Source organism: Centrocercus urophasianus, unplaced genomic scaffold (genome assembly GCF_019232065.1).
Source record: "Centrocercus urophasianus isolate 14NV4802_14NV808 unplaced genomic scaffold, USGS_Curo_1.0 seq_11, whole genome shotgun sequence".
In the NCBI taxonomy this organism is placed as follows: domain Eukaryota; kingdom Metazoa; phylum Chordata; class Aves; order Galliformes; family Phasianidae; genus Centrocercus; species Centrocercus urophasianus.
This window is the reverse complement of record NW_024884253.1, coordinates 27,192,032-27,200,363: the sequence shown is the minus strand read 5'-3', so window position 1 is coordinate 27,200,363 and position 8,332 is coordinate 27,192,032.

Genomic DNA, 8,332 nt, shown 5'->3' with positions numbered 1-8,332 from the left:
TAACAAGCAGCAGCATCAGAGATAATTATCTAGCCTCCAGCCAGCCACAAGCTGTTAATGCTTTGCCACTATCTTTCACAGCATCAATTCAAGCTCTGCCTAAGCAATATTTACCCTTAGGTTACCCAACCATACCCTCATGGACCCTACCCATTTAAAATAGGAACATAACCATTGAAGAATGCATTATAAACTCAGAACATCCTAAGAACAGCCAGAACAAACAATCCTGCCCAAGAGACAGGAAAAGGCACATGGGGCATCAGTATATCACTTAATCCCCCTCCTGCTAATATTTCCTGCAGAAGAATGATAAAAACTGATTTTACGTGAGTATTTTGATATATTATTTAGTTACTATTTTTGCACAGGTTAACTGGTTCACTCACCAAACAGCTAATCAATATTTTGCTTTCACCTTATAATTCATTGTGTGGCCCATGCTTTGTTTACTGCTCATTATTCAATTGTGTCATGGTGGTAGAATTACTAATTTCCTCCAGGGCTTCTCAATAGTGCTCATCACTTCAACATATGAGTGCTGCAAAAAAATGCAAATTAATTTAGCTTCACAAAAATCCACAGTGGCAAAGAAAAGGTAGTATTTTTATCAAAAATGTACGGAGTAGAGGCACAGAAAGATTAAGGGCACACGTGTTCACTAATTTTACGTGTCCCGTCTGATGCATCAAAGATGCAATTTAAAAGTGTTTAGCAATATTTCAAACACAGAAGTTGCAGCATCAGTCACAGGTGTGAATGCTGAGCAAATTGGATTTGGGACTCTAACGGTGGTCATTAAAATTAGATAATTAGAAGCTATTAGACTATTAGAGGTTTCACCTAGAGAGACTGCAAAACTGTTTTAAGTGGATATATTAGCACTAGACGGGAAAAATCCTGTGCAGCAGCGCATTAATTCAGTCACATGACTTTCCTTTGCCCTCCCTTGCTTCATTCATTAACTACTCTCAAGCTCAAGCAATAAATGAGGCAGGAGTCATGCAGGCATCGTCACACAGCCCCAGTGCATCCTCAGAGCAGGTCCATCCTGTACCACATTGGAGCCAGAAATCCTGCATAAAAACAATACATGATCACAGACGTATCATACAGGAACTGAATTAAGGTTGCCAGGCAACTTCATCCCCACATTATGCCACAAATCCTTGTCCTTCATCTTTTCAGCAAACAATGCCAAGCCCCACCTCACAACCATATTCTTTCCTTAGTCTGCCTCAGAGATCCTAATTAGCCATGCTCCCAAAGGCTTCTTCATCTCAGTCTCTTTGTCCAGAGAGTTCCAGCTTTCTCTCATTACTCCAGTTGTAATTTTGTTTTCTACATAGTCCTTAGTCCATCTCATTCCCTATTTCCCTTACAAGTTCTCAGTCCCAAGAGATGAGACAGATACAGTTAAAAAAATTAAAGCATCCTCAGTGGGATAGAAACTTCAGAGATTCTAGTGAGATTTTAAAGTGTCTCCAAAAGCTGTACATAGCACTTCTTTTCCTAAAGCACAAAAATATTGCCAAGATTAAGTGAATTTTTACAGTGAAAAAATAGCAAAACTTTCCACTACCAAAATAATTGTCTATCATATTTCAATTATCTATTGCAGAATAGATACTGTTAGAATGTTCCCAAGAGAAGACCACCAGAATGAACAAAACGTTATCACATTACTTAGAGCTTATGGTCAAAAACAGCTAAGATAGCTGGGTTTTGTTATTGTTTTTCTTTTTTCAAACAAAACAAGTAATTGATGGACATGAATCACTGAAAACATCAAATTAAGATAATTAAATTTGACAAAGCTGTGAGCAAAAACAGGTGCTGCATGAAATTTCCTGTTAACTTTGTATGGGCTACAAGCAAGACTAGAAATAGAAAAGTTCTCCTACACTTCGTTCTCAGTGTTGTTTTTTGCTACTGTTTCCCTGTAAGTGTGAATTTCACCCAAATGCAACTAATGTATTCAAAATCTATTTTATATATCCTCAACATTTTTTTTTTACTTTATTGTCATCTGTTGTCTATACAGTGATAAATTGCTGAGAAAGTAAAAATAAATTCTAGTTACAAAAGGAATACATAATGAGCCTGGTATCAGAAACAGGATCATTACTTGAGAGACAGTAATAACATAGCACTTGTTCTCCTAAAATCTGCCTGACTAACAAAGAAAACGATCTGTAATATATTTGGAGCATCTTCTTCAAAGTTTATGAGACAAGAACCATGGTGAAACAGCTAATTACCAAAATTTAGCCACCACTGAGTGGTGGCTAATAAATAAAGTATAAGTAAATACTGAAATCAATAAGGGCACAAAAAAGTTAGTCAATCCTAAGAAGAGCAAAAGCATCAAAGGAAAACCTGACTAATTGCATTTATATCTCTGCAAACAGTATGGTAGAGAGAACAATGTGAATCAGACCTTTGCAGAATACTTTATTGCCTATTTCTCTTTACAGACGGCATTTTGCTGTTCAGAAAGACTAGAATCAGGAAACCAAATCAGAAAAGTGACAACATACGCTTCATTTCAAATAAAAGGGCCTTCTTGGAGGACACTTTCAGTCTAGGACTTCCAGCTCTGTAATGACTTGTGATTTAGATTTGTTGAATATTGTCACTTCTAAAAAAATTTCATGGAGAATTTCTGACTTGCTGTGGATGGAGTTGTCACTTGCCTTTCTAATCTAATTCCTTGTGCATCTTCTTCCTGCCTGCAGGGTTACTTGAAACTCCTCCCATTTTAAAAGGAGAATTGGATCTGATGTTCTCCTCTTTGTTACCTTCTACTTTAAAGAGTGAAGAACCCTATAACTCCAAATTGAAAGCATACTTAGCATATCAGATCTAGAGATGAACATAATAGGTCTTGGCAGGACCTATCATGCTTAAAATAAAGTTTATTTGCTTAAAATAAGCAAAAGAAGATTGTTCTTTACAAAGGAGCCAGCCTGTAGAACTGACCACCACAGGACATAGTGGAAGGTTAAAGACAGCACGGGTTCAAGCACACTGCATAAGCACTTAGACAGGTTTGTAAAGGGCTGCTGAATAGGAAAACTGTACCAAGCTCAAGAATCTGCTGAGAAAGTTGCTGGAATGATCCCTGGGGAAGAACTGCACGTGCTTGTCCTACTCATGGCCTTCCCCAGCATTCACTTACAGCCAGTGATAAGGGAGAGGGTGGAGTCACTAAATGTGTAGAAAACATAGCAAACCAAGTCTGTAGAAACCAAACTGTGTATATTTAATAGAAGAGAGAATAACAGGAGCACTATCATGGAATTATAGAATGAACCACAGAATCATAGATTGATTTGAGTTGGAAAGGACTTCAAAGAACATCTAGTTCATCTCTTTGCTGTGGACAGGGACACTTCTTACTAGATCAGGTTGCCAGGGGCCATCCAACCTGGACTTGGACATTTCCGGGATGGAGCACCCACAGCTGATCAATCTAGTCCAGCATCTCACCACCCTTATAGTAAATAATTTATTCCAAGTATCTGATCTAGATCTACCCTCTTTCAGTTTAAAATCATTGTTCTTTGTCCAGTCACTATACCCACTGATAAAGAGTCCCCATCCAGCTTTCTTGTAGGATCCCCTTTAAGTACTAGAAAGCTGCACTAAGGTCTCCTTGGAGCTTTCTCTTCTCCAGGCTGAACAAGCCCTGCTCCTTTCATAGGAGATGTGCTCCAGCCTTCTGATCATCTTCTTGAACTCCTCTGGACTCACTGCAGCAACTCCACACTCTTCACATGTTGGGAGCCACAGAGCTGAATGCAGAACTGCAGGTGGGGTCTCATGAGAGCAGAGTAGAAGGAAATAATCACTTTCTTTGGCCTGCTGGCCACGCTTCTCTTGATGCAGTCAAGGATATGTTTGGGCTGCTGGCACGCATTTATCATACATATTTGCTCTTTGTTAATCCTCCTAGACCTGTGTCTATGACTGCTTTTCCTATAAGGTTTCCATTTTAGAGAGAGATGTCAGCTCTTTATCTGTAAACAGGAAATGAAAGAAGAAATAAATTAAGAAAAAGAAATGCATGGGAATACAGATCTAGAAACATGTAGGCAGGGAAGAGTTAAAGGATTACAAAAGTGAAAAATAGGAAGTTAGAGGGGTACATCAAACTGTGTACCTCTAACAGCATTTTTGTGAGCATTCTGAAAATGCTCACAAGGCATTTTCACTTGTGAAAATGGCAGGCACTTCTAGAGGCAGTCCAGTGGTGGTCTACTTGGAGATGTGTCAGGATAAGAAAACTGAAAGATGTTCACAGGAGTAGGATTCCCCTTCAGGTTGCATCCTTCAGGAGCTGTTGATTACCAGTTTGGCCATGGCTAGAATGTTATTGACAAGAAGATCCCATTATCTGATGGGGACTTGAAAGGGGTGGGTATACAACTGAGAGGCTACTGGCTATATGCCTAGATGGCTCTTTGGACTGATTCGGCACAACAGTCCCCTGTGCTCAAGAATATGCTGACCTCATTCAGAGCCACAAAATTGGCTGCTTCTACCACTCTTCCTCCACAAGACCAAGGGTTGTTTGTATATTTGCAGCAGGGAATGGATTCTAGGTGCAACTAAGTCACTCCAGTAATGCAGCCTTGCACAGCTCTAGCCCACATCTCCTGGACAAGGGTACTGATGGAGGTCTAATTATGTACAATCCCCATGTTAAGCTTACAACATTGCTCAGAGATTTCTTGGAAAAAACATCCACAAATACCATAATGCCATTATTCAGGTTCCCTACCGTGATTCTGAATGTTGTTGATATAACACCATGTGCAGTCATGCAAATATAAAAGTCTGCATGAAACCAGGCTAACACTAAAGCTGCAGTAGTCCAACGTGTGCTATGTTCAGCAACTGAAATCACTAATAGTGACACTGTTTGCAGCTGGCTTATTGAACCACTATCAAGCTGTAACAAGATGATTTTCAGAAAGGCTATGCCTAGGAAAAAGCACAATTTCAGAAGTGGATAAATGCTAGTAGAAATGTAAGAGTATATTGTTGCTTCATAACTCATATGTTGCTTTGGAAAACGAAAGGATTAGAAAAGTGTAATACATGAAGAAAATGGCGATCACGATTTATATATGACTTGGTTACACATATATATCACTGCACTTCGTTTCTCTTAAAGCATTCATCAGTACACAGATCATCTTTTTCTTTGCTTGTTAGAATATTTGTAGAATTATGTAGAAATTAAAAAAATTAAAAATCCAAATTACAAAATTGTATATTCATGTATTTGTAGCCTCTCTCTAAATTTCACATTGAAATATGTAGGGTACTGAAATACACACTAGGCTAATTTATTCTAATCCATACTTAACCTGCTGTGAAGAATAAGTCTGGACAAAAGATTTTTTCACCCATGTTAGAAAATTATTCTGTCGAATGTTCCCTTAAGAAAATCTTTGTTGTCCCCATGCTTTCAATGGTACAGAGGACCGTGTCATGATTCTGTTTTATGAGAACAAAATAAAAATAAAATAGCAAATAGTCCTCACCGAGGGAGCCCCATCCATTCTGCTATGGATGCAGGGAGAATCTGGTGGAAAAACAGCATGACTATATAATTTGAAACTGTATCATAATATATATGCATAGGGGAATAATTAAGGTTGTACAGGCACCATTCTTCTCTGACTTTTAAAGACTTCATTGCACAACCTGAAAAACATCTTTCACCACAGCTTTGGGTGAAGGGGTGTAAGTAATGAAGATGAAATAAGTCAGTCAGGAGCTAATTACTTATTAATCTTCAAAAACTGCATGAACACAAAGAGAAATTGCTTTGGGAGGCCTAAAGAAGAAGTAGGAGTGACCACAGCAAGAAACCAGCTGCTTTAAATAAGGTTGATTGTATTTCCTAGTGACAAATATTAAGTGTACGGAAGTCAGTAAGAGCTTAATTTCTCAAGTTATTTAAGTTCAGCCTATGCAGCAGAAACAAAAAGCACAGGCTAATAGGAGATGCATAACCTACTCCCACCTCTGCTGTTTGTAGGTGCCAGAGCAAACAGCATTTTCTGTGCCAAAGGAGTTCATTTACCTAGCAACAACAGTCTTCAAAGTGCTGCATAAACATTCCTCTTTCCAGTATCACCTCCCTCCCTCCTTTTCTTGTCTCCAAGTGGGAAGGAATTAAGGTTCTTTCTAAAAAACGATTAGAAAGAAAAGAAGAAATGTATAACAATGGACTTTTCAGCTATCTGGCCAAGGCCACAGGTGAAGTGTCCAGTGAAAGCCCAAAGCCCACTGCTGTTTAGAAGCTTTGCCCTGAAGTGCATCCTTACAGCCTGCACATCCACAGCCTGGAGGTAGGCTGAGCTGCAAATGCATTTTAATGTCAACTAAGAAAAAGCCCAGACCATGAAAGAACACAAGTTGTAGCCTTGCTAGAACATGCTATAGCATAATTCTGTTATCCTCTCAGATATATGTGAAACACAACATTAAAAAGTGGTGGCAGATCAGACACAGTATATGGTGTGTCTAATAACTGCTCCTGTACATGCCAATGATTGACACGACAGTGATTGCCAACCAATTTCTTGCACCACTGCCTCGGCAGGAGCCTCTTCTTGCAGGAGGAGAGCCGGTGTGAGCCTCTTCGGGCCTCTGCAGCCAGAAGGGGCTGCGGAGAGTGATGCGAGAGAGAAGGGCGGTGCCGGGCAGGGAGCTGGGCGATTCTGCTGTCACTGCGGAGGTGGCTGGGAGCAGGCTGGGTTAGGAAAAGAGAAACATCAGAATGAAATAATAAATTAAAAAAAAAGAGAGCAGACGACAAGGCGGCTTGGCTGCCTGCTGGGCGTGCCGCGGCGGGGGATGGGAAGCCGAGCTCGACAAGGAGCGTTACGGCAGGGCCGTACGGGGGTCCCCCCGCGTCCCCTCCCGGCAGCTGAGCCCTCGGTGCCGGGAAAGCAGGAGCCGGGCGGGGCCGGCAGCGCGGCCCCTCACCCTCTCCGCGTTGCGGCTGCCGCGCTGCGCTGGCGCAGGGCCCGCGGGGGGGAGGGGGCGGCGGGAGCAGTGCGGGGGGATGCGCGGCGCCCGCTCCGCCCTGCCCCTGCCCGCAGTCCGCCCGGCCCCACCCTCCCGTGCGCCCCGGCCGCAGCGCCGCCGCCTTCAGCACCGCGGACAGCGCCGGCTCCCGTATCCCCGCCAGCCGACGGGCTGAGGCCGCCCCAGCAGGAGCCGCCGCGGCAACCTCCGCTCTGCGGCTCCCACGCCGGTGAGTCACGGCGTCCCGCTGTGCCCGCTGTGCTGCTCTGGGCCGTCTGCTCGTCGTCCCCCCGCAGCTCACTTCCAGATCTTGCTGCTCGCACTTCAAGGAAAAACTCGGTACCCGCAATTCAGAAATGATCAGTAGTAACTCAAAAGAGAGAGCTGGCCTTTGACTGAGCTCCGGGCCCCACTCTACTCTGACACGCTTTGACTGGTCTGGAGGAAGCTCATTAATGAAACAACCCCACCAAGCTGCATACTCCAAATTCTGAAAAATTGCCCAATGGCTGCTTCTTTGCAAGCAGCATGGGGGTCTGCTACCTTCGGCCCCAGCAGAGGCAAGTGAGCTCAGCTGGACAACATAAGGATGAGATGGCCATGTGTTGTCCCCTTTGTAGCACAGGCTCAGATGCTGCCTCCTCTAGAGAGATGTCAGTTGTTTCCAGCCTTAGGAGGTGTGCAGCCATTGCCATATTTCTAGCAAAATAGTCAGGTAACCACCCACGTGTGTTTAGCTGTCAGCCACATCCTTATGAGAATCCTTAAAATGAATGGCAAGAATTCTTATGATGCATCCATCTCTTTTCATATAACAATCCTGTTGGGTCACGTTCGGCACTCTTCATCAAGAAACTCAGCCTCACAACTTCCCAATGGCTATCCTTACTGTGCACAGTGGCTACTCGAACTCCTTTTCACATTTATCCTGCTTTGGGCTTTCCAGAGCCCTTCCTGAGCACAAGCAGCTCTAGATGTTGTTCCCCATGTTATGGCACAAAGCAAGTGGCCCAGGGTTAGCTCTTGGGTTTCTAAAAAAAATATGCAGCATAAAAGTATATAGCATCTGCATGTACTAGTAGGAAACAGGATGCAGAAAGGAAAGTGACCTAGGCAGTTCTTCTATTGAAATGGCTTAGAAAATCCTTTCAATTTGGCCTCTCTATTTATTTATTTATTTTTGTCACAGCTTTGGAATAAAGTGTGTTAAAATGCATTTCTGCATGTTTTACAGGTAGCAACAGCAGAGCCTTCAACGCCAATAGGCTTTTTTCATGTAAGA